This window comes from Corythoichthys intestinalis, chromosome 8, assembly GCF_030265065.1.
Source record: "Corythoichthys intestinalis isolate RoL2023-P3 chromosome 8, ASM3026506v1, whole genome shotgun sequence".
NCBI classification, from domain to species: Eukaryota; Metazoa; Chordata; class Actinopteri; order Syngnathiformes; family Syngnathidae; genus Corythoichthys; species Corythoichthys intestinalis.
This window is the reverse complement of record NC_080402.1, coordinates 40,305,519-40,333,319: the sequence shown is the minus strand read 5'-3', so window position 1 is coordinate 40,333,319 and position 27,801 is coordinate 40,305,519. Positions and strand designations below refer to the sequence as shown.

General features: G+C 38.0%; 1 protein-coding gene and 1 long non-coding RNA gene across 6 annotated transcripts in view; one reads left to right on the top strand and one right to left on the bottom strand.

The window, feature by feature from the left end:
• Positions 1–14: 14 nt before the first annotated feature.
• On the bottom strand, positions 15–12,680 carry LOC130920031 (uncharacterized). 4 transcript variants are annotated; one of them, XR_009064084.1, is made up of 4 exons: positions 12,086–12,680; positions 11,076–11,262; positions 7,435–7,615; positions 15–163 (listed from the first exon to the last, which is right to left on the bottom strand). It is a non-coding gene; the product is annotated as an uncharacterized LOC130920031 (long non-coding RNA). The 4 variants fall into 4 exon arrangements; XR_009064085.1 differs by having other exon boundaries at positions 7,435–7,565; XR_009064086.1 differs by lacking the exon at positions 11,076–11,262.
• A 4,065-nt stretch (positions 12,681–16,745) lies between these two features.
• Positions 16,746–27,801, top strand: part of jupa (junction plakoglobin a) — a 36,389-nt gene continuing 25,333 nt past the window's right edge. The window contains exon 1 of one of the 2 annotated variants that reach the window (XM_057843542.1): positions 16,746–16,946. The gene's annotated coding sequence lies outside the window, so the exon portion shown is untranslated. The remainder of the gene's footprint in view (positions 16,947–27,801) is intronic. The other variant, XM_057843541.1, reaches the window with a different exon arrangement.

The following is a 27,801-nucleotide window of genomic DNA, read 5'->3' as shown; positions in this document are numbered from 1 at the left end:
GTGGGCCAGGAGGTAGGAGAAAGCAGAGCAGTAGAAAAGAGAGCAAGGGTAACAGTGTGACAGGTTGACAGAAGGTTGAGGTAAAAGCCAACTCTGTCCCCTGGTGGCTCACAGAGAGAACACAGGTAAGCAGGACAATGTTGTTTTGATGAGGGAAGCTCAACTAGAGGAGAGAAAGACAAGAAAAGAATGGTAAACACATTAGTTCCATATAATGATTTCAACTCATCCATTTTTCCTCAAAAAGAATCAACAGCCAACTCAAAATAGAACCTTTGTTTAATCAAAAGAGCCTTTCACGAAAGGTGCACGGAAGGGCCTGGCCTCTTCATGTGTGTCACTTGTATGAAGTTACCATAGCCTGAGGCTGCACAGATCAGGTTCTTCAGCATAACTGTACCACACCTATGGACACACTCTGCACCAGAAGCTTGGATACATTGCATGAAAACTTTAAAATTTACAAGTGTGTGGGTCCATATCCTAAATCAGATTAATCTCTACAGGTTCCAAATAAACTGACTTAATGAAGTTAGTTTAGTGTAAATAAGGTATCATTAGATTAAGAAAGTATGCAAGATTATCAGTTAATTTAAGGAATTGTTGTTAATTATGAGTTCTTTGAGCGCTCAATACTTTCTTAAAGGGAAAAATTAGTTCAAATGAATGTGTTGTATTTTGTCACCAGAGGTCGCTATTACAAATAAGAAAAGATGAAGTAAAAAAAAAAAAAATTTTTTTTTTATATTCAAGATTGCTGTTTGGTACAGAATGAAAAATCTTTTATAATATTTTATAGACCATATTACAAATATTTGAAATGAAAGCCACCTGCTTCACTCTGGGGGAACACAAGACACATGACACCTCCATTCAGTTATTGTCGCAGAGGGCAAAGGGTTACATTCTATTGCCCGACTGAACTGAGCACGCGACTCACCTAATAATACCGTACGTATATAAATACGGTAGCAACTCATGTTAATGTCACGAGTCCTTTAGTTCAATTTATCCCTTTTTGGACTGTCTTGCTGTCCCTCACGATAGCAATCCGCAATCAGCTGAGTGTGTTGGTTTGCAGCTAACGTTTTTTCTTTACATGCAGTCCAAATGAGACTGTCCCGTACAAACAGCACAGTGTGATCATGACACTGTAAGCATGGAAATATTCGAACATCACACAAAAGCGATGTCCAAGCTCTGTCATTTCAAATTTGTTGGAAGGCAAAGCACACAGTTGGATCGTCAGATGCAGCCAAGCCGGACTTTGTTGTCCAGTTTGGGGCAGCACAGTGGACATGATTATTAGCCAACTACTCAGTCTTTGTGTCTAACCTTCATAGTAGGATACATTGTATTCTACAGAATTCGACTGGGTCATCAGTCATGGAAAAATCTTCACGGCTGATGTCCCAGCTACCAACAGTATAGCATTGAGAAGAATTAGAGTTTAAAAGTACTTAAAATCAGTGATTCTCAAACTGTGGTATTATTACACAAGAAAGCCCGCCCGTCTCATCAGACCAGAGGACATGGTTCCAGTAATCCATGTGCTTTGTTGACATGTCTTCAGCAAACTGTTTGCGGGCTTTCTTGTGTACCGTCTTCAGAAGAGGCTTCCTCATGGGGTGACAGCCATGCACACCAATTTGATGTAGAGTGTGGCGTATGGCCTGAGCACTAACAGGCTGACCCCCCACCTCTACAACCTCTGCAGCAATGCTGACAGCAATCCTGTAATGAGTCACATGACATTTTGGAGGGAAAATGACAAGCAGTACTCAATTTGGACATTTAGGGATATACGTAGTTTCTAAGGTCTAAGTTTCTAACTCACTTTTGATGCCAGGGGTTTAGATATTAATGGCTATATTTTGAGTTATTTTGAGGGGAAAATAAATAAACTCTATTATATAAGCTGCACACAGACTACTTTTCATTGTGTCAAAGTGTCACTTTTGTCACTGTTGTCCCATGAAAAGATATACTTAAATATCTGCAGAAATGCAAGGGGTGTACTCACTTTTGTGATACACTGTAGAGCTCAGATATACAGTATTTCACTTAGTTCAAAGTTAATAAAATCTGCATTTTCTCACTTAGAACGGTTTGTTTTAGGAACAATATTTACATTAGTTTTTGGACTATAGACCCTACTCACCTACGTCACAAAATGACGTGTCGCTGTATCCGGCCGCCATATTGTCCGTATTTTTTAGACCTATTCTCATTGTTTTCAATTAGTCGTGCAAGTTATAGAGCAATTCATGGAAGCCCCGGTGTTATCTGACGCTGTAAACTCATTGGATGCGTTGCATAAAAGGCGTTATGTGGAAAAGCTTCAGTTTATCCATTCGCCAGATCCATATTTGATGCCTAAATCGATGTTTTTCGACCCGCTGCCTTCGCAGTCTTTGCCTGACATCTGCTACCCTGATATTTACAACTATCTTGTCCACACAAAATCAGCCTATTCTCACGAAAGTTTGAAAAACTTTAAGAGCTTGGAGGCTTATAAATACTTCGTTGCTGGTTGGGTGAAACAGGTCCTCGTCCACGAAAATTCGGCAGGAATCTATCTTGTGCTCGGGAAGGTGAGTTACGAAATTTTCAATTCAAAATCTTTTGTTCTTGCTAACGTCCACTGTCAAGTCTAATGTATTTCATGTCATTTGTCAATGGAGCTAGGGCTTTTAACGTTTATATGGTTTAGCGATAGCACTCTCACTACATACATATATAATATGTAATAAATATGAAGTGCGATAGCACTACTCCAGATTGTCCCTAGTTGAATTTATTTTTTGGCTTTTGACCTCAATAGTGAAATTGTAAATTAATTGTATGACAACTGTCTTATTATCCCCTTATAATTATATATTTTCAGGTAGTTCATTCACAACGTCTGAGTGTATGTTGTCGGCGATTAGCCTAGCAATGATCTTAATTGTGGTTGTCAGCCCAAAACCCTCTAAATATATATTAAATGCATCTTACCAGATATAAAATGACTACTACATAATCTGTCTTAGTCGTTTGGAGACCAGTTTTCTCGTCGAATTGCAGCAGTCCATCTCGCTCTCCTCTCCGGGTCTCTCGGAATACGGTAAAACTTCAAGTCTCTCCGTCTATCTTCTCTGTTTTTGCAACCGACCGCCACACACGACTTCACCATTTTGATTATTAATGTTAACGAGCAGAAAAAAATGCCATAATTGGAGGAATTTACGAAGCGCTAATGCATTAACATGACGAGTAGACGGACAACATGGCGCGGGGGCGTGGCTGTGACGTCACGTGAGTAGGGTCTATACACCACTACTGCCCCTGCCATATAATTCAACTTGATTTCTATCATAATATCAGTTCTTTGTTAAATTAGAAACTTAGTTTTTTTTTCATATTTGACTTTATTCTTGCAAAATGACATCTTTATTTATATTTTTATATTAGACCATTAGGAATAATACGTATACTGGCCATATGGTGGTATTCTTGTGGTACTTGGAAAGCATATTTGTTGGGTGGTACGTGGTGTGGTGTAAAAGGTTTGAGAACCACTGGCTCTATTTACTTATATTTATATTTACTTAGATTTACTTGTGGATAACAATTAATAATGCCACTAAAGTGTCTCATGCACTGGTGCCAATGGAAAACCTGTGTCCTTGGAGCTTGGACTGAACCTAAGCTTAACTCAACAAGGTCCTCAATGGCACGTCATGCAAAGAATTCAATGCCCTTTCAGGAGGGTGTGTACGTGAGCGGAGGCACACAGGAAAAGGGGAAAGATTGGGTCATACAGGTATTGATTAACAACCAGCAAAAAAAAAAAAAACGAAGTAATGTACAAGTGAGACTGACAACTTTTAATAAGTCAGGCTTCCTCAACTCAACACATCTCCAAAGAGCATGCAAATAACAGGCAGCGCCCTAATATAATGCATATCTAATGTCAGTTTTTAAAGCAGTTTATTACTTTACATCTGTTTAAAGAATAGAATGTTTTGTTAAATATCAGTTAAGAATGTATAAAGTCTAAATATATACAGCACTTTATTTTTTTCTAATCTGGTCGTTCCTTTACAAACGCAAGATTTGTGTGGTAAAAAACAAATACATACAGAAATAAGAGACCTAGATAAATCAGCTCAATTTTTTTTCCACTTTTACAATGACCAATCATTTGAAAGTCCAACTGAAAACCAACTGATGTTTTAATGGTCAAATGTCAAATCAAGAAAAGAATCTGAGGAAATGCAATAAAACTATTTATTACTTGATCATGACACACTTACAGCAAGTGTGTTCTGTAAGACATGTATTCCAGTATGCAGTTATATTAGTGAACACCAGCTCATTTCCATCTCACTGTACCTAGATGTTTAGTAACTATGAAAAAGGCAAATTTAAAAAATGGGTTTCTGCAAACGGTAGATACTGTATGTTGACAAGTTCACTCAATAAATGAGGCAGAGCTAACATGGCTATTTCCAAGCACCACAGTGGATAGAAAAAGTCTAAAAACCCTTGCCCAGGTTTTAATCATTTAAAATACTAACAATAATAAAGACAATTTCTGCAACAGGAGTCCAGTAATTATCTGCAGATCATGTTTAAACACCAGTAACATGGCCTTGTGCACTAACATTCTGGGTTGCACGTTTATCTTCAACTTGGGGTTTTAATATAGTTCTGTGCCGCAACACAATGTAGAATGTACATTACTGCCAATAATTTGTGAGCCTTGTTGATATAATAACCCAAGAATAAAAATACTATACTATTTTTTATTAAGTGTTTTGGGATTAATAGATTAGATCAGTGTTTTTCACCCCGTGTGCCGCGGCACACTACGTCAGGGGATGCCCCGAGAAATTATCCACTACCGCATTTTTTTTTTTTTTCCTACATCGTCGGGCGGAGTTACAGAAGGAAGGAAGGAGTAGGTAGAAAGTTCTCTGTCGTGTGCAGATGAGCGAGGTATTGCTCGTGTTGCGTTCAAAACCTGCTCCGATTTCTAGCCATCAGCCACCTTGCTGTCCGCGACAATGTGGAACCCAGCACGTCTAATGTTCATTATTTGATTAGACATGCAAGTGTCGAGATACACGAAAGTGTCCTTTCTATTTTGTCCATATGTGACGACCGTCAACCCCCCAACCCCCCCGTGTGTTTTATTCCAACACATTGTCAAGTACAGCAAGCTGGCTGATACTAGCTAGAAATCCGAGCAGTTCTTGAACGCGACACGAGCCAAGAGCTCCATGGTGCCAAGCAAGCTTAAAAATCATCTCCAAACAAAACACCCGTCGCTTCAAACTATGGACTATTTTGTTCGCCTTTGTGAAAACACAGAGAAACGGGCGACTTTTTTGAGAAGAACTACAAAGGTAAATGAGAAAGCCCTCAAAGCCAGTTAGCTTGTTGCTGAGCTTTTTGCTAAATCCAAGAAGTCTCACATTGTAGCAGGGACATTAATACTACCTGTTTGCAAAGTCATTGTCAGCAAGATGCTCGGCCCTAATGTGGTTAAAGACATTGAAAATCCTCCTATCTGATAATTCTGAGTTTTTCAAGCCTAACTGCTATAAAAAATAAAAACAGACTGAGAGCTGTTGAAGAAGATTTCTGTCACAATATTTTTGCTTTGTATTAATCTAAACAAACTAAGTTTCACGCTGAGTAAGTGCAGGGTGTTCCAAAAGGTTTGACCCCATTTCGTAGGCCAATAATTTTGACAATGTTTGTTGGAATGACCTCAAATCTTCACAGTATGTCTAGAAACGTTTCAAATTTTTGTGTGTAACGTTTGGCATTTCTATCTTTTCAGGTTAAGAAATGCCGTTCACTTAAAAAAAAAAGGCATTTTGCGTGTTAGAGTATGCTCGGACTCAGTCACCGAAGACTGAGCGAAGAGTGCAGCGTGCCTTCTTCACAAATTTTGCAAAGAAGGCACCAACTACAAAACAAATTAGGACTTGGCACCGAAAATTTCAAGAAATTTCAGCGCGTTTGGCACGAGCTCAAATACCGACTCGACGTGTGCAGAGTCACAGGCGGCGCTCATATTGAACATTAATGAAAATCTGTCATAGAGCCAACAAATGTATGTACTTTTCTTTGTAAATTTAATCAATAAAACTTATGACCTTCAACATAAAGTGTATTTACTTTGATTAAGATCCATCAAGTAGTTTCTGAGATATTGGCATTTTGAACGGGGTCAACCATTTTGGAACACCCTGTATAAAACTGAGAAATTATTTTATAATTAAATATACTGTACTGATTAGATACTGATTAGATCATTGAGGCCAAAGGTGTTGCTGTTGTTGTTATTGTTGTTTTTGTTTTTAACCGAACCATTTGTTCAATACATTGCAAAAAAAAAAAATAGACTTGCATGTCAGTTAAACATTTCCAACTAAATTGAAAAATAAACTTACATATCTCATAAATAAAACAAACTATTTTTTACTATTTCAAAACATTAAATAGGGAGCTAAAGAGTGTGATACACAACAGGAGGGAACTCTGAAGGACCTTAATGTTAAAAAGAATGTCACCCAAGCACCTGCGAGAGCTATATGTGGACAGAACGTTCATGTGAACAGAAAAAGGTCATAAAATACCCCCAAGCACCATTTACCCGTTCTATTAAAGGCAATCAGCTCTAACCAAAGTAACTTCCGCAGAAAACCAATCGTCCTACAAGTCTCGTTCTCCAGAAAGCATCAAAACGCAATCATATGTTTGGAAACTAAAATATTCTTGGCTAATTTGTGGTGATTATGTGGGTCTATGACTGTGTAATTACTGTATTAGAATCCCAGCACAGAGCTCTCACACAATATAGTGGTTCCCTGCAAAATGTTAAATTCCTGTAAAAATGTTCAATACACACATTTACTAAACATATGACTCATGTTATTTTAAAAAATAAAATAAAAAAACACAGATTAAATTACAAAGCAAAGAAGTGAAAGTCATCCACAGATTCCAACGATTCGTTCACATGAGTCCATGTTTCCATTAAAGTATTCTCATGTTGTAATGTAAATACAACTGAACCACAAGAGATGAAGTTCAAACACCCACTGCAATCTCACATTATCACGTGTCTACAGAAAAAGAATACTGAATCAAATCAGGACAAACCAAAATTAGGATGGTAGCCAACAACAGCTTGTAACAACACAAGGTTGTGGGCTGTTCATAACTTGGCACAGTTGCAAGCCACACTTGAATATTACTTTCGCTGACAAGATGACAAGACTAAGATGAAGAAGCAACAGAGCACCGTGCTGCATTGCAACTCCTTAGCTAATTGAGTGCAGCACTGAAATACGCCAACATAGGAAATGAAACACCTCTCACGACAATCTTCCATCATGATATTTTCTAAACAAAAAAACAATTAACTAGACTTACTGTGCTCTTATATTTGGGCTGTGCAGTTGGGACACAGTCTTGTTTAATGTGAACCAATCAAGTTCAGACTTCGCTGTTGCTGAAGCTGTTTTGCTGGCCCGTCAGTGTTTGTGCTTTGCAAAGTGTATGTCCTGTGAGAGGAGGGAGAAAAAGTGAGGAAAGGCAGAGGTGGGGCCAAAGGCTGACAAAGAAGACAGAAGCGTAGGGAAATGTAAGATCACTTATGTTTAAATTATTATATAATTAAATAATAGTAAATCTTATAGTAAACATCGTTGACACTAAAGTTGTAATAACAAAGTAGAATGGTTTCTAGCACCGATAATTACTGATTAACTTGGGTGAATTAATTACTAAGGTTTGGGGGAAAAGAAAATACAAGGCGTTGGTCTTTGGTTCGAATTCCAACATCAGGGAGAAAAAGAAAAAAAAAATGTGTTGACGCCTGTGGTCATTACTTCTTTGGAACTCCACACAATGAAACATTTGTTAACGTTGCTGTAAGGGAGGACAGAAATCCATAATCTGGGATCTGAATGTGGAGTTTTGTGCAAACTTAATATTGTGTTTTCTAGTATACACCGATCCAACAAAAACATATTATTCTACTATCACAATGTAATTTAATTAGCACAGTACAAATACAGCCTGTCAAGAGAAAACACATTAAAAATTAGTATTCTATTCTGTGTGAATTGTGAATTTGTTAACCATAGTTAGAGGTTCTATTGGATGTCATGTCAGTGTTTTCTCAGGCAACAAGTAATTGATCAAGGCTCATTAACTCACTGTCTGCCATTGACGGTGCTAGACGCGTCCAATCCAATCCAAGTGAAAGGGAACGTTCTTTTGCTTTTAAGTCAATAGCGTATTGCACGGATGCTATTTTTAGACCGCAAGGCTGCGTGACATCACCATCGTAAACTGGAAGGGGGTCAACATATAAGCGCACTCGCAAACAACCAATGCTATTACTGCTTGTTTTCTGTCGGTAACCTTTCAAAAAAAGAACATGCCGAATAAACATCGCTGCTATGGATCGTGTAGAAACGACTCTATACATTAAGACCGTCCACATATGAAGGACGTTTTCTTCATACGTTTCCTGAAGCCAAAAACTAAAATATGTGAACAATGGATTAACTTGTGCGGACGACCAAAAGACCAGTTTAACGCAAGGTGAAGCCATTCACCTTCATATGCAGTTAACATTTTATTGGTGGCCAATGGCCATGTTCCTACAGATCAACAATCCTGCCCCAAAGCCATTTTGATATTTTTACTTATTTTTTTAGCATGGAGTTTTGCCGTGCTGCTTCTGTCTGACAATGAATGACCTGAAATTTTATTTATATATCACAACATATTTTCCTAAAATATGGATGTTTAAATAAATTTGTCATGTTTGGCCTTGATCTTTGTGTATAGTAAGCCTGTTCATTCCTACAGGTAGGCTCTAGATTTAAAGTGCCTATGACAGCAAAAAGCATGTTTTTTTCATATTTTTCGCGGTATTTTATGCTTCTGAATAAAATGGACCGCTCTGATGTGTGTGGAAGCGGTCGCTATATTTATTCAGTCTTTTTTAATCCTGCGCCATGAAAATGAGTGACTTCCGGCTCCAGTCTCGGTTGAGAAAAACTGCGCAGTGACGTGTACGCTGGAAGGAGTCATCTTCACTGTCCAGCCGTACTGTTATATGAGAATGACTAAGGATTCAGCTGATTTTGTGGATTAATTCGTTTATTTTTCGCATCACGGCAGCCAAATAGCTGCAGAAAAAGTTTGCCGCACCAGGGAGAGGCGTGTGAGCCTTTTTGGGGTTTCAAAAGGTTCCCATTCACTGGTGGATATTGGCCAAAATAATCCCTACTTTTGTGGGGCCATTGGACTTACGAGGAAGTGAGTAAACATCGTGTTTTGTATTATGTCAAATACTGGGATCATTTTAATACGTAGGTGGCTTGCATTTTGTGGCTAACATGCACCTTGTCGACACGGCCGACGACACTGGCAGCTTGTCACCCCCCCCCCCCCCCCCCCCCGCCGGGAAAGCACTATGCTCGGTTTATTGCCCTTTTCATGTGCCCAGTGTTCTGTCAAATTTTCAACCCATCAGAAATTGCAACTTTGTGTTAAAAATGGCCGCTAATACAGCGATTGCAAAGTAAACACTACAAACTTTCTTTAAATAAAGGACTATTTACTTACGTTTCATCATGGATGTGCAGGTTAGAAAAGATCTCCTAAGAAACATTCTGTCTGTCATGTTGGCTGCACAACAACTGCACCCCGTTCTTTGTTTATGTCGTCGCATTTTCCTCGTTATGAATAATTCCCCCTCAATGGGCTGCATACTAAAGCAGATGAAACCATTCCTCCGCTGACGTCATCCACCTGGTGGGGACGCTAGAGCCCTATAATGGTAGGCATGGCTAGACAGCGGATTAAAACACTAATTTCTCGTCATCTGCGCTTTGCCAAATTGTTGTATATAGTCGAATTGTCTCAAAATAGGTTTCTAATTCACATAATAATGCTATTTAAGACTTTTTCTATCCTGTCGTACATACCTTAACAGCTTTACCTTTTCTGTTGTAAAGAAACAACCTTAGTAAGTGGGAAGTGTAAATAAATTAATAGAATTAAGATTTGTTATTAATGAAAAAAATTCACTTGTTCCTTGGCTGTTACTGAATAGCGCTCACTACACAAAAATAGCAATATAAATGACCCCTAAGAACGGTCAGAGACGTAAGACAATCAGAATATATAATATATAAGAATGACAGGGCACATGGTGGTAAAAGATGGCTTGTTGAAACAGGAGAATGTCATCGTCAGTGGCGTAAGGCAATGCACATAAGGAAAAGGTGTCGATAAAAAAGCTAACTCTGGATCAGGTCGACCCTTTTTCCTGTCTTTTTCAGCCTACGACACTCAAGCTATCTCTGTAACTGAAAATTTGTATTGTCTTTCAAATCTTTACCAATGAATTTGCCACAAGGACATCATTTTTGGACAGAACTGGTGGGTTTAGCTCAGTAAACATCTTGTTCGTACAATATTTACATGCAGCTCGCATGAGGAACAAACGCGAGCTTGACCCCCCCCAGCAACAGATGCTAATGTCATGAATATTAATGAACAAAAGTGACTTGTTGCGTGCGGTACGCTATTGGACTTCTACTAGTGACCTCATTTTAATTCACATCAGAAGGATGAAAAGAGAAACATGATTAGACGTCTATCATCTTTAATAGCACTGAAAAATTAATCAGCCTCAATGTTCGAATTTTGGTTTGCATCTCTTTCATAGCACTTTCTGGGACAATCCAATCAGTTTGTTGCTGTTCATGTTGTATATCACGTGTCCTAATCAGGGCCTCTCCCAGCTAACTATTGATAAGAGGTGGCAAATCTTCTGAATGGATTGCAAATCTGAATTTATTGTCTTCAATTACCGTAACGAGGCTGTTTCTTTAACTGTGGGAGAAAGGCAAGCGCTCAAGTGCAGAAGGATGCTCATACGAATTCCACACTGAAAGGCCCGAGAAGAGCTGATAATCGACAACAGGACCTCTAAATTGTGAGACCGATGTGCTAACCAATATGCTTCAGTGCTAGAGATGCCAACTCACAATATACAGCGACTGATTAGCAGTGCATGGTGGTTTTTTGGTTGGTTGGTTGGTTGGTTGGTTGGTTGGTTGGTTGGTTGGTTGGTTGGTTGGTTGGTTGGTTGGTTGGTTGGTTGGTTGGTTGGTTGGTTGGTTGGTTGGTTGGTTGGTTGGTTGGTTGGTTGGTTGGTTGCGTCACTCTCAAACACTATATTTCAGGGATATCTACTTTTAGTTCAAGTCAAAGGTATTTATATACAGTAGCTCCATATCAGTTTGACATGAACTATTTAAATAAATTATAGAAAAGTAATAGTTATTAATACTAAATATTGAAAAATAAAACAAAATTATGACATCCCCTGATCAAAACCCCTTTCAATTTCAAACTAATAATTTCAGAATTGTTATAGTTGCCCTTTTTACTTAACTACAGTGGTTGAAAGAAATAATATGAGTGCTAAAAGCAGAAAATTTAGGATGATTGATATTAATTGAATATTGATACAGAAATTGTTTGATAATCTTATTTTTTATGTGTTTTATTATTTATTTATTTATTTATTTATTTATTTGTTTGAGCTGTTGTAAAGGTAATGAATTTATTACGTACCCATTTATGTCTCATAAAAAAAAGCAAAATATAATGAAAAGCACTTTGATATGCAGCTGTTTTTGTGAGAATGCTTTTCAACTTGTCAACTGATAGCTAGCCCACAGGTACGGTACAGTATCAGCAAAACAAGACAAATGAAAACAGAATACTTCGGCCAAGCTTACTTGGCTCCAGCCGACTTACAAACGCAAAAAACGTTTGACGTTAAACTTATATGCGTGTGGAAAGAAGACAATTTGAAAGATATTTTCGCCAGCAAGGACCGTATTATTCACGCACGATGCACTTATAAGGAAATTTCCCTCACAAAGTTTGCCAAGTCGAGACGAAGAAACTCTAGTGTCGGGAGTGTAAACGTGCTCAGTCGATTAAAATTCCACAAAGATGCATAAAAAGAGAACGCTGTCATACTTACATGTTTCTTTGATTGGCGTCTGAATTTACTCGGTTGAAGTTTCCCGTCGGCAAACTTAGCTCAGCTGTCACTGAGGCTCCTCCACTTTGTATTCCATTTGGTCACAGTTGTAGGGCATTGTGGGTAGTGTAGTCTTTTTAGAACACGGTAAATTGACTTCACGACGGACGGACGGACGGACAGACAGACGGAGAAGATAGATAGATAGATAGATAGATAGATAGATAGATAGATAGATAGATAGATAGATAGATAGATAGATAGATAGATAGATAGATAGATAGATAGATAGATAGATAGATAGATAGATAGATAGATAGATAGATAGATAGATAGATAGATAGATAGATAGATAGATGGGAAGCCAATACAAACGTTCTCATGTCGACCTCTAGTGTTGCTAATCGAAACGACATGTAGCCTCCACTTCTATTTGATATTCATATCATATCAGCTAGTTGTAATGTGTTGTCTTTTCTGTTAACTAACGATAATTTAACACCAAAGACTCGCTTTAAACCAGCGGAGAGGAAAATATTAAAGTTTATGTTTCAGTTTAAAAGTCTTTCTTCATTATGGAAAAACAACAGCGCAATAATAGGTTATGTGCCTTATGAATAACACAAAACGTTTTCATTATTAAACTACAGCAGTTTAAAATCATCCAAATTAATTGGGGATTAAATTGTCAAACCTTTTATGATGACATTTCTTTTTAATCCAAGAAAAACCTATTTATACTGGCAACATATTAACAACTACATACTGTATATTTGAAGTATCTCTAGAGGTCAGCGCTCTGCTTGGTTTACAGTGAGCAGGCAACACAGTAATCCTTGTGTGTGGTCAGTTTGTTAGTAATCATTAATAATTCACCAAAGTCTCCAAGGATCTAAGCTAGTGGCTTCAGGCCACTTCCTCTTCAAAGGACAATGGGACCATTTCCTATGTTTGGAAGGCAGAAGTGTAGGGCAAAACAGGCCGCTTTGATAAAGCAGGTTTCCACTTTTGTTTTGTTTCGCTGACTTTTTATCCTCAATTTCTTCAGATCTGTTTCTGTATTCATAAATCATCTTCATATTTGCACTGCAGATGACACAATTTACATATTTAATAGAATGACACACTATTTGGGGGGCCACATAAGCCCCATTTACGATTTCAAAAGTCATGTAATCTGTAAATTTGTTGAATTTATCTATTTCTTACAATGATTTGGGTTATAGACCCTTTTACATCGGGCTAAAATGGCCCCATGTAAATGTTTTTACACAAAGTAAAGCTAAACTTGATCAAATGTTGCCTTTTTATTTATTTGGGTTTTACCCCAAATTACACGGTATATTGAAAATATTGTCCCAGTAGTGACCCAAGAAACGAAAAAAAGGGGGTCATCATGTTCCATGCATTTCCACAATCTTTTTTGTTTAAAATATTTTACAACTCATGGATTAAATTTAATATATTTTTAAATACCAAAGCAGCAGGTGTAGGGATGACGTATGAACATTTTCCTTTAACTAAGAAACACTTATTGTGGGGATCGTTAATAAAAACATAAACATTCAACTACAGTTCACCCCTTACGCTGTGACAGTGTGAAAGGGACTGTTGTTGTATCTGGCTGTAATTGTCTGGTGATCAATCCATAGATGCAGTCTACTGTGTAGTCAGTCAATAGGTATTTGTACCCCATAACATGACAATTTAAAAGTTTTACAACCTTTTTCTTTATTTTACCTCATTTTTGAATGGCCTGGAAGACTATCAGTTCTAGTGATTAAGTCAGTGAACTTCGCCCATATTGGTCTCTACAAACTGAAAATGGATGGTATCACTTTGCAACGCATGAGTAATTCCTTTCCCGACTGTGGTGACTCACTTTGCTTGTCTGGTATCGTTGTTATTACTCTATATAGGTGTGGCCTGTGATGAACACATTACTTCTGCGTATGTTGCTGTACTTTGGTTGATTCATCTTGTTTAACTCATTGGTTGCCATTGAGGCAGATATAAGTCAAGTCATATGAATTGGTAAATGACGGGATGGTCACTGCTAGACTTCTTACTTTAAACGGATTGGAAACCTATTGCTGTTTGCCCAAAATTGAACTTTTAATGGGGCACTCATTTATCTCATTGGCTGCTATTGACTTTGCTGGACGTCCAATCCTTGACACCAAATGGCACCAAATGAAAGATGAGCGTTCACACCCAGTCCTTTGTCTAAATGAATATGATATAGGCCTGCACAATATATAGTTTGACTTTCGCCATTGCGATGTGCAAATGCGCATAATTGTTTTTTTTTTTTGACACATTCAAACGGTTTTGATTTTTTGCACTTTCAGTTCTTAAACAAATGAATAATAACTAAATACTGTAATTTTCAGACGATAAGCCACTACTCCCCCCCCCCCCCCATTTTTGGTTTATAGTCCAGTGTGGCTTATTTGACAGCAACGTCATAAGACCGTCATAATTATGACATGACAATATCATGGGCATTTAGGTCCAGTTAGGATCATTTACATCCATTAAAAAGTGAGATAATTTGCCAGATGACACAAAAGTACATCCGTCATAAGCATTCATTAATGCTCATGGCAGTCCCATGTCATAGCTATGATTTATTATGGCAGTTTTATGGCCCCACTGTCAAATAAAGTGTTACCAAAAATATAGCTAGCATTTCATGAAACAACTGGAACAGTAACTAAAGAAATATTTAGCACAGAACATGAATTTTGATTGTTATTTACATCTGAAGCGCTGCAATGCATGCTAGGAGGCATGTTGGATGACAACAGTGTTGACATCAGGTGGCCGCAGAGGTTGACTCTCTCCCCCAAGGGAGCAGTGATGGCCAAATGAAGCTTTTTGAATCAATGAAGATTTGCAGACAATTGTTTCCAAGCTTCATGGTGGTTCATTTGGTCTTACACAGTCATACTGTCAAATAAAGTTTTATCGGTTAATATCTTTTGGTGTATATATCCCATAATCCAGTGAGGATGGCAGCGTTTTATACTCTAGTGCGACTTGTCTATGAACAAATGCCATTTTTGTGTCAAATTTGATGGGTGGCGGCTTATAGTCAGGTGTGCCTTATAGTTTGAAAATGATGGCACAATTAAGCTAAATTGAAGCACCTTGAATCTATAATACATCAATAATAAAAATACAGAAACAAAGATAAAAGATTTATAATGAATATGATAAATTGTTAAAGAAAAAAAAAATAAAGAAAAACTTAAAATAGAAGGATAAATGAGAAAAACAAGTGTCAAAGTCAAAAACATTTAAATTAAATACTGAATGCAATACACTAATACAAAAACATGGTCTTGTATGGAGACCATGGACAAGTCTTCCCAAACAGAGCTACTCAATTCATCTGAAGAAAATTCTTCTAGTTTTGATATTGCAACATACAGTGTATCGCACATACATGGAGTTTAAGGGGGGGCGGGGATAGCCCCCCCCGGTGGCCAAAAATGTCATTGCATGTAATTGGCTTTCCTTTAAATTAATCAAAAATTAAGACATGCCGGTAAAATGTTGTCTATAAAAGTTGTAAAGCAATAAAACAAACAACAAAAACGAATGAAATGTACCAAAAAAATGCATTTATAGTGGGTCAAAAATATTTTTTCGAAAACATCATGTGACTGGCACCTTAGAAACAGCCATTTGCTTTGCTTAGCCAAAACTACCTGAGGACAGATTCTGGCTGGAATATTCAGTCAAAAAGGGCGGCGTCTACTTCTCCACTAGGTAAGATAGAAAAACGTGTGCGCTCACACACGCACGCACACAAACAGCCACTCACACATGCAGCTGGGATGCCAGTTGGTACGAGCATGGGCTAAGCTCCTATCTGAGCATATATCTTGGAAGTTAATTTTATTGCTGATACTGCGTTTCGGGGTCATCAACATGTTTTGCCCCCCCCTTCCACAAAAATCAAACTATCAAATATATCACAAACCCCCATATAATCACAATGTAAGTTTTTTCCAATATCGTTCAGCACTAATTGGATGCATATTGTTTATATATATATGTATATGTGTATATATGTATATGTATATATATATATATATATATATATATGTGTGTGTGTGTGTGTGTGTGTGTGTGTGCGTGCGTGCGTGCGTGCGTGTGTGTGTGTATTTTATATAAATGTTCTATTTATTTTTAGTTTTCGAACTATCTTTTTTAATTTTTAATTTCTTTTTTTATTGTTTAAAATGTTTACTTCTTTTCTTTTTTCTCTTTTTATTTAAATTTTCATTCATTTCACATAATTCCATTTCCGTTTTTATTTTTAATTTAGGATTTCCCAGTTTTTTGTTGTAGGTTTCTATTTGTTTATATATATACTGTATATATTATTTGTTTATATGTATTCATCAATGCTTTCCGATGTATATTTGTTAAATTTACATCCAGGCATCAAGGGGTTAACTTGTCAAATGTACATTACAAAATATTTACCCAAAAAATGGAATTTGATATACACTACAATTGCATACAACAGTTCCAGTTAACAAAGAAGGCGGCGCAATCGCAGTGGATTGCGCGAGCAGCAGCGGCGGTAGCAGTTTGGGTGGGGTCGCTGCTGTGAAGGGGGCGGAGTGTGCTTGGAGGTGACGCCGCTTTGACTCTCTACTCTAGTGCGTTGGAGTGGGAGAGTGTGGAGGACCTTGGTTTCGAAGGACAGTGCAACGGGGGGAAAAAAGAAAAAGAAAGACCGAAAGAGTGGCGGAAAGTTGCAGAGAATACAAGCAAGTGTACCGACGGGAAAAAAACAAGCCTATCTTGGAATACTCTCGAACGATCGTCTAAAACTCGACAGGTGAGTTTCGCCAATTGGACATTTTCGCCACTGTTACGAACTACCATGTTTTGTTTTTCATGGGTTTTGTTTGTTTTTTTTTTTACTATTGGAGTGCGTGGGTTACCTCGAAACTACCGTATGTGCTATGTAAAAACACATATGCCTATATGTGCGATTTGCTGCACATTTCATATCAAGTTTTATAATTTTTTAAAAAACCTTTTCGTACGTTTCCGCATGGTTTACATTGACTACTCTTCACGACCGACACGTATTATTGTTTTTCCTGTCGCGGTGTTGCAGTTTTCTCTGTTGAATCTTTTATTTTTTCACTGTTTAGTCAAAGGATCGGTTGTTGGTTGACGTCACTTGTCAATAATTCCACCATTGCTGTCAGTTCTCACGAAGTTAAGCGCGTGCGTGTGAGGCAGCAGGTGAATAACTAGATGCTCATCTAATAATTTATTTTAAACATGTAATTTGTTTTGTTGTAATATGATGGTTTTAATACTTTTTGCACTGCACTGTATAGAAATTAATTTGTAGATGACATTTCAGCAAAGGTGGGTAGAGAAGCCAATACATATATATACACACATAAAATCATAGAGGTTAATGCCATGTCTTTCACTCAGAATACAGTAATTGTTTGTAAATCACACAGGTTACATTTTGGACACATATGTCGAGGCTTTCTCTCCTTTTGTAATCATTAGTCTTCTACTCTCCTTTTAAGTAGAGGTGTCTCCCCTGTCACCCTCTTTGCCCCTCATTGACTCTAACAGGTCAATAAAAGTGGTGGAGTGATTATTATTAGAGTATTATTACCATGACTATCCATCCACTGATGATAATCATCTATGTTTAAAGTGAGAAACATAGCTGATACTCCAGAAGGAAGTCACCCCAAAGATAGTGGTAACATGAGTGCACACGTAACTCTATTAGGACCTTCACAATGCGTTTCAGACTAACTACAATAGCTAGCAGCAGCTAAGTAGCAGTGTTATTTTAGCACTGGGATGTAACTTTTGACCCAAAAACAACAAAGGTAAGACGTGCGCAGAGACTTACTGAGAAAAAAAAAAAGCTAGTACCGATTGCTAGCAATGTCACAGGATAAACACGGACTGGATTTTCAAAGATGTGGGCATTCTCTATATGAATAAGTGGAATGGATTGGATAGCCACCCACTGAAGGGGTGCTCTACCTTACTCTATGAAGTAAGGGGAAACTGACAGATTTACAATCATATTTAAGTTAATAATGACATGTTATATTATTATTGATTTTGACTAATTTTCTGGCAACTTTATAGTGAATATTTCAGCATTTTTTGTATTTTTTTTTATTTTATTTATTTATTTTTTAATAAAACCACCAAATTATTTAGGGGGGCTTAAGGATATTTTAGGGGGTCAAGCCCCCCCTAAAATAGGCCTAATGACATCACTGGTTATGTCCAAATATTTTACTCAAGTAAAATTTAAAGTAGACATCCAAAAATCTACTCAAGTACCAGTATAAAAAGTATTCGTTGAAAAAAATACGTAATGGGTAATATTGTGAGTAACTGCTTAGAATTTCTTTTTTTTTTTTTAAATAATGGTAGTTTTTTTCTCAGTACAACATCATCTATATGATCTGTTATTATTGTACTGTACTATAACCTTTTACATGAACATATTAGGCCAAAAAGGTGACACAAAAATGAAATTCAGACCAGAACTCTACTTAAAACATCACCTGTCCTTTAATCCTAAAACCTAAGTAACTGTTTTATCTTGTGACGTATTGAGTTAACATCAACCATTAGTTTTTTTGTGACCACTTTACCATGCTGATACAGTATTTTGAACCACTTATGGAATTGTTTTGATTACGTTTTCCCCATTTGATTAAAATTAAATATAATTCTCTTGTGGGGGGGGGGGGGGCATCATCCGTCCAAAGAGCACGAGCGCTCTCTAGTGAAGAAAAAACATTGTTACCTTTGATTGGTATCATGGCACACGTGTTTTTTGTTTCGATGTCTCATTGATGAAAATGTCGGCGAAAATAAAGTCAATATGTAGACTAAAGAGGAAAAATGTAACGACTCTAGAGTAGCCCAAAGTAGCGGACTAAGAGTAGTGTTTCTTTTTCACAAATCTACTCAAGTAAAAGTAAAAAGTATTGCGTTGTAAAACTACTTTAAGAAGTACATTTTTCTCAAAAAGTTACACAAGTAAATGTAACATGTTACTACCAACCTCCGCATTTCACTAAATTTCTGTTGTGACTCTAGCTGGTTGATCATTGAGCAACTCTTAAAGTAAAAGTGAATTCAGTAACAAAAGAACCACTTTGGAGGGAAATATACTGTATTTTCTTGTACTTTTTAATTTTCCCTCATGGAAAATGTGATGTTGATTTTTAACCGCAAGGCAAGCCACAGTAAAAACAATAGTCTGGAGATTAACTTGTATTCAAAATAATAAGAGCCTCTCAATTCTAACACCCCCCACATTTGACCTGAGCTAATTCCATATGGGGAGCATGACACATCAGCGATGCCTGACGCTAGATAATGAATCATCCCCTAAATGGATCTACTACAACTCCCACCCACCCAAATGTCTCACTTTGCTGCCAAACTGGCCGTGATATTGTTGCTTCATTCTTGACAAGAAAACATTTTTCCAATCCTCCTTAGCGGTGGCAATGGGAGCACACATTCCTTTCACTCAGCTTCCTGAGTAATTCCACTAAAATCAGCATCAAGCCGAAATTACTTTCATCTCATCCGCCTTTTCTCGATGTGATTAAGTCCTGTAGCATCCAACTTTTTACATCTGTCCAACTTAACTCTGGAACATTTTGCCATGTAATGAGATGTTATGATAGTTGTATCAAATCTTGTGATCTTAAGTGGTGTGAAACAAGCCATGTAGTACTTTTGTTTTGTTTGTACACTTGTATTGTTCAGTACATGTCTGGTTAAAAAGATTGGTTGACAATAATTTGTGTCTCTCATGTAAGCCTACCCATGGCCAAGTAGTGCAACAGCAGACGACCCCCCCGGTCTGAAAGCTACGCCCGTCTGCCCTCAAATAAGGGGGTAGATGATGGGAGCTGGGCACGCAGTAGGGGGTGACTTGCTTTAGATTTTACAGATACAGCTGTGGTGGCACACTGATAATCTCTCCCCTCCTGCTTAATTCCCTCATACTGTCCTACATTATAGCAGAGCAAGGGGCCAGGAGATCCTTGTGTTTATAAATAGTTCTACACTTTGCAAAGGGGATTACTGTATGGCATGTAGCCTAACCCCTTTGTTTGCATGGAAGAATTCATTTTCCTGTGGATTCAGTGTCTTTCCCCCTCCCTTGTCAGTCGATGTACAATGGTATCGGTTTGAGTACTTTCCATTGGCTTAGTTGCAGCCATTCACCGTACAGGTCGTGTGGCCTGTCCTTGCCTCTGCGCTCTCCTGTTTCCATACAGTAGGAACGCAGAGAGATAAAGTTTCGGGACAGCCTCGAGGCCCATGTCGACTGAAGGTGGTTTTATTAGCATCGAAGAAGGATGGAGAAGGAGGAAGGAATTCCGGTCAGGTTTTTTATATTATATACTTTTGACTGTATGCTGTTTTGGTGCTGCTGCAATGGTGCTATGGGGAATCAATAAAAATATATTTTATTTTACTCATAGTTTTTACAAACATTTTATATTGTCTTTGAATAAGTATTTTTTAAAAATTATATTTCTTTTATTTTGAACAAGCTTTGTATTTATCAACTGAAGTTAACTACAGCGTTGCATTCTTAAGGTTGCCGTAACACTTTCACTGTGTTCTCCAAGACAACCTCCTTTGAGATTGTATTCTCTCTGAAAAATTCATCATCTGTCAGATCGCCTCAGTGTGCAACTACACACTGATGCACAACAGTGGTGGTTTCAGCTGAAAGTACTCATCCGTTCCCATACATGGCTTTGGCCATCACACTTGGCCTGTGTGCACAAAAAGTTTCTGCTTCTTTGGTTGCAACCAATAGAGACACTTGAATTGCAGGTTGTTTTTCACCATGACTGCAGTACTGGGACAATACTGCTACTCTTTTCCATTCTTTAAAACAGTAAGTCTCTGTGTTTAAAGACTTTGTCCCTCCTCTTTTTCTTTTCAACCTGCAACCAAGCCAGTACACAAACCTTCCCCAGCTTCAAACTCGACAAGTAGACTTAAACATTGTATTCTGGTCATTTCAGTGTGGTGGTATATGAGGGGAAAATGTGGTTTTTGATGATCCACCGCTTCCTGATAGAGAAGACAAACTTGCAACTTCACATTTTCAAGCTAACAACAGGGAATTTAGTCATCAATTAATGTTTCAAGGAATACACTTCTTGCACAATTTAATTCATCTGGTATTCTCATCCCATTTGTCAAGGTGATACGTTTCCCAAGAAATTATGATGGAATCAAATTCAGTTTATAGTGCATACATTCACAGGTCCCTTGGATTTTTTTGTGCATACTATCTAGTAAATTCAAAAATTTTGTTTTCTTTGCATCTTAAAATAACTTGCGAAACCTATGAGATTCCCTTTCTCTTGTCCTTGTCAGACAAATTAAGTATTTTACACTAGAGGTCGACCGATATGGGATTTTCAAATGCCGAAACCGATAGCTAAAAAAATGTTCAGCCGATATCCATAGCCGATTTTATAAGCCAATATTTGAGCAGCAAGAACAGGAAGAACACTACATTATTTTCATTAAATTAAACCCACCAGGACATCACGATGAAATGTAAACAAGTGAGAGTTTAAGAGGATGCTCGCTATGCTAAAGCTAATGCTAACGCAAATGCTATGCTATCACTAAGAGTTACATTTAGAGTGCAAGGATCACTCAGTAAACATCTTAAAAGGCTAAAGTAACATTGCATATTCTCTCATGCTAGATAAAAAAAATCTTACAATATTTACAAAACAGGCTAGCCTGTAGCTTCTGTTGCAGTCTGCCTTCAAGCTGCTGCAGGGTCCTTACGGGGTCCTACCGCCAGTCAGCGGCGGTCACAGTTGCCAACACAGATGCCTGATTAAAATCCTCTTTAGCAGCTTATTTTTTTGGTGTAATCAGCCGACAGCCCATGTTAGGGAAAAAAGTCCAGATATTTACTTGCCGATATATCGGACGACCTCTATTTTATACATCACACCCAATGCTGAAGCGGACATCCTAACATCTAATTTTAGGTGGTGTGAAAGTACACTCAGTTGCAGCAGTGCTCATATAAAGTAGGCCTATATGTATCTGGCAATTTCTCTGGATCTCAACACATACAGTTCACAGATAAATCCGGATCATCTATTCATGAAGCATTGTCAACACGTCTAACAATTAGCAGTCTGTTTCACATTGTAGTTGCCGCGATAATCGCTTAACCTACCTTCACAATCATCTGTGAAAATGCAAGCCTGCTCAGGACTTACCTGATCGCTGCTGTGCAGGTACAAACGGAACTGAAGTTTTTAGAAATGTAGCCTTTGGGATAATACACGGAAATGCAGTCTTGAACTGACGTCAAGGGGTTGCTTTAGTTTTACTTTTTTTTCCCCTCAAACATAGATTCTCAGACTTTCAGACAGAGTATGTGAGTGTTTGAGGACCCACGCAAATACGGGTTCATCATCAAGCAGAATACACTCCATCTCACCATTTCTGTCCTTCTTTATCAACCTCTTGTAATTTGATTCTGCACAACACATAGGGCCCTCCTCCGAGAGGACTCACATTTCCTTTGATTCACAGTTGATTGCTTTACGTGGTATTTTCCAGCCACCCAACTTCTTCTATTGGCTACAGTCGACCAATTTTAAGTAGCACAGTAAATTAATTGCATAAATGGCTGCTTGTTTTATTCACTGGTGTGCTTGCTCTGCTTGACTACGTAACTGGGAATGTTTCCAGATTGGCCAAAGAAGGGGAGCGACTGTTGCTAAATCTGCCACTTTTAGACACATTTAATTTGCACGTTGCACAACAGTGCATCAGAATGTCATTTTCCATTCTTTCTATGAGCTCTTGGCAACTTGCAATTGCTGTCTTCTGGTTTCCATCATCTGTGTGTTCCAGTCGACTTCCTTACACTCTGGGATTTTATACATTTAATACGAGCAATTGTGAAAAGAGCCAATCACATAGTTTTTGTCTAACTGTATCAACATTTTCTGAAGTACAGCTTTTTCTACTAAATATCTGTTCTTGGAATCAACACTGGTGTTAGGTAATTGCGACCACACTTCCTGTCACCCGCCACAATGAATCCATTAGCTGTGCATCACTTCACGTCCTCCCATATTGATTTATAATGAACATCTATCCAGTTAACCCCTCCTCAGCCCATTATGTTGCTGGAGCTGTTATGAGCATGTGTGGCTTTGGGACACGGAAGGTTTGTGGTTCGATGTGTTCTCTCTGGAGAGTTGATGCCAATAGTCTGCTGCCAGTTGTTGTTATGTAAAAAAAGATTGCACTGTTTAAGTGCTCAGTATTGCATTAAAGTAATCGTGGAAACAGCTTAAAGTAAAAGGTTTTGTTGCATGTCAGAGAGTATGTAAATATGTCAAGAGTTCTGTGTTCTTGGAACCAGACGGTATATCTAATACTTGATCTGTTTTTGTGCAGATGGTGCAAGCATTACAGATGTGTGGTAACATAATCTGCTTTATTTGGATGTCAGTCTAGAACATGACATTAGAAATCCTGTTGGAAAATCCGAAGACCAAACAAGGTGCCATATTGGTTATTATCAGTATGCTTTGTTATTGGCAAAGTTCAGTCATTTACACAAAAAGTTTTGAGCTGAAATGAAAGTGCAAACTGTTTTTAAATGATAGAGGGGAAAAAAAGACATCTTATACAATGAAAGAAGTTGTGGTCTCTTTACAAATGTAGTATGTGCACATGTTTAGTAAGAGCATGCTTCATCAAAAACAAAAATGGCAGCCCATCCACCAACCATGGAAAATTCTAAACCCACATAGAAGACCACGAGGCATATTCAAATATAATGTCATTGGGTGTTTGTTTTTTTGACTGACTGTAGTTGTGGCATGCATATTAAAGTGTTTTGTATCGTAATGTTGTTTTTAACATCCTCCTGAACATGATTTTCAGTATTTAGAAACTAAAAAGAAGAACTTGTAGTTTTTAATAGATTGGTTTTTATTCGTTCACTTTTTTGTTCCTTCATGAAACCAAAAGGTAACATCACACATTACTTGTATGCCCTTGTTGGGTAAACAGCTTTACCCACTCTTTTAGATTTAATTTATTTTTTGGGGAAAAAAATAAATACAAATAAACAACAAATGGCTTTTTCAGAACTGGGAGGGTGGACTCTAGATCTCACTGGCATTGTTTCTGTTCTTGTACTATGTGCGGAGTCTGAGGACACTAACTAAAATGGCTACTCCTGCGTTATTTGCGTCTCTCTCTGTTTTTATTTTATTTATTTATTTTTTTAGCAGTTAGGCTTGAAAAACTTTTACCAGACAGGGGGACTTTAGCAATGTCTTTAACCACAGCTGGGCTGGTCATCTTGATGACAATGGCTTTGATGTCACGTAGTATTAACGTCTCTGCCACAGTTTGGGATTTTTTGGATTTAGCAACAAGTTCAGCAACAAAGTAACTGGCTTACAGGGCTTTCTTATTTTACCTTTGTAGTTTTTCTCAAAAAAAGTTGCTTCTCTGCGTTTTCACAAAGGCGAACAAAATAGTCTATGGACTTGTTTTGAAGCCATGGGTGTTTTGTTTGGAGATGATGTTTAAGTTTGCTTGGCACAATGGCGCTAGGTAGCTGCTCGTGTCGGGTTCAAGAATTGCTCAGATTTTTAGCCATCAGCCCCCTTGCTGTCCTCGCCAATGTGTTGGAATAAACACGGGGAGGATTGAGGGTCATCACATATGGATAAAATCGAAAGGACACTTTTGTAAATATAGACACTTGACGAATCTCATCAAATGATGCACAGTAGACATGCTGGGGTCCACATTTTCGCGGACAGCAAGGTGGCTGATGGCTAGAAATCCAAGCAGTTTTTGAACACAACGTGAGCAATATTTCACTCATCTGCACACAACTAAGAACTTTCTGCCTACTCCTTCCTTCCTACTGCAACTCGACCCAATGACATAAAAATGTTATTTTATTTTTTTAAACGGCATGGGATAATTTCTTGCGACGCACCTGACGATCCCTCACGGCACACTAGTCCGCCGTGGCACACCGGTTGAAAAACACTGTTCTAGGGATGTCCACACACTGATCTTAGACTCCGAGTTTTTTAATTTTTTGTTTGAGGGCTTATTTAAATATTTGCCGACTTATTGTAGGTTCTGAGTTAGCCAGAAGAGGGGATGCACACTTGTTGGGTGTGCTTATCATGTCTCTTGGCCTGTGAGATGTTTAGGGAACTGAGCGGTCGTAGTTCAGTTTGAACTTCTTTATGCTAATCTCAAATACAACTACCATATTGACCCGAATATAAGACGGTGTTTTTTGCATTGAAATAAGATTGAAAAAGAGGGGGTCGTTTTATATTTGCGTCTAGACGTTATACCCATTTATGACGCTAGATGACGCCAGATATCATTGAAGCGATGTTCTGTCATGACAGATCTCAGCTACTCTCCCCATTCACGACGCTAGATGGCGCCACATATCATCGAAGCGATGTTCTGTCATGGCAGATCTCAGCTACTAGTTTAACCAGTTTGCATTATTTTATTGCAATGTTTTTCCTTATTCAGATTTGTTTCAAGACTACAGTTAGTTAGACTTCACTTGGATGGTTAATGCAGTCATTGCAATTTTGTTGTTTTATCACAATATATTGGTTCATTTACATTTCAAAAATCAGAAGCCATTCATTTACGAATGTGATTGCACTTTCGTTTACATATTTATGTGTTCAGATATTAAGATTTGAATGAGGCAAAATAACATGCTTTTTCTCCCAAATATATTCTTATAATCATTTGTTTCAGATGTACTGTAATTATTTTCTGTATAAAAATTAATTTGGTGTTCAAAAAGGCTTTTTTAAAACTTGAGTCTGGAAAAAAAGGGGGTCGTCTTATAACCAGGGCAGTCTTACATTCAGGCCAATACGGTACTTTAGTTGCATATTTAAAGTGACATAAATTGCTTTTTTTCAAGCAAATAAAAAGCAATATACATCCTGGTATTTTAACTTCATACTAAATCAAACTAAAATTAATAATTATTTTTGCTTAAACCATAAACTACGAATAACAAATCATTGCAGTATATATGTTGGGATCCACTTTAAAGTAGAACCTGCATTCATCTCCAACCCCTGGGCCTCCTGCCAGAGCTGATTCAATCCTGCTGTGATAGAAAGAAGCGCTTAGGCCAGCAAAGTCCAAATCTGGCTCACTGGAATGTTATAAATACACTCACTGTGGCAATACACTATTTTTTTGTTATCTATTAGGCTTTGATGGTTAATTGTCAGCGCTTCAGTGAGGCCTTCCAGTCAGTTACTATATATGTATTGCCAATCATTCTGCACACACAACCCCACTTGATGATGCCACACCCCTTTTGAGAGTTTGTCACGACAGGGGAGTGAGGAGACACTCCCTGTCTACATGCCTGAGTGAAGTGGGAGCAGTAAGTTTGTCATGATTTTGCACCTCCTGAGCTTTTTCCATTGTTCCTGAAGTGTCCTCATAAATTAATGAGCCAGTCGTTGAGATAAATTTGGAGTCATGAGGTTTGAGGTGTCTGAAGAACATGACCGCTGCACAGTCTGAATGTATTATGGCTGTGTGGAATGTCACAATAGCGTTTTAGCAGCGCTGCTAAACAACGTAAGCCCTGCGTTTCTGTTGCAACTTGTTCACCTGCAGCTTTCACAAACATCTGGCCTGCTTTTACGTTCCAATGAAAAATAGCACCTCATCTTGTACTGCAAATGAAGGAAATTGCTCAACAAGAAAGTGGGAGTTTTCCCTTCTTAGTAATGAATGTTTCTTGGGGATTACTGTACAATTACGTATTTTGGTAATTGTGCTGACTGAGCAGTAAAGTGAGAGGAAATGATCCATTACTTATTAACTGGAATAGTGCAAAGTCCACTCTGAAGTGCACAATAATATACAGTATATGGACTTTGATTTTATGTTTTCTTTTTCTAGCTTGAGGATTTGTGGTAAGCTAATGAGAACTTGTCCCTTCCCCACTCTTTAACCAAAAAAGCCCTTATTTAGTCATTTGATGGGTTAGTAGATAAAACCCCACTGTGGATTCACAGGCTATGCAGAGTTTTGGTTGCCTAGGTGACGAGCGGGTGTGTCACAGCATTGAAACAGTTCAGTGAATCCATCGCTTCGCCGGAGGGGGTGCCACTAAACGCTAGCCCGGATGTACAGGAAACTTGTTGTTTTGTTTTAATTGCTGTTTATCAGTGAAATACTTCATTGAAATCATATCTCTGGGTTGATAAACAGACTGGTCAGTTACCACTTAATGGGCAGGAGACCACACCCAGAAAGAGTGATTTATATGCACATGAGTCATTGCCTTATCATGTAGCATGTTGCTGCAAGTACTCAAGGGGCCTGGTTAGGCAGGATCTACAGCTCAACACAACTGCTAAGACGGTGCTCCAGGCTAATTGAGTGTAGAGAGAGAAAATTAAAAGGTCAATACAGTATGTGTTTGTATTTTAACTACTGGATATAGACTATTAATAATAATATATTATTCTAAAATTTTTATAGCAAGTTGACTGTGAAACCCATGTGAAATTTGATACCTTGGAAAAAGCATGGATTCGTCACTTAAAGCCCTG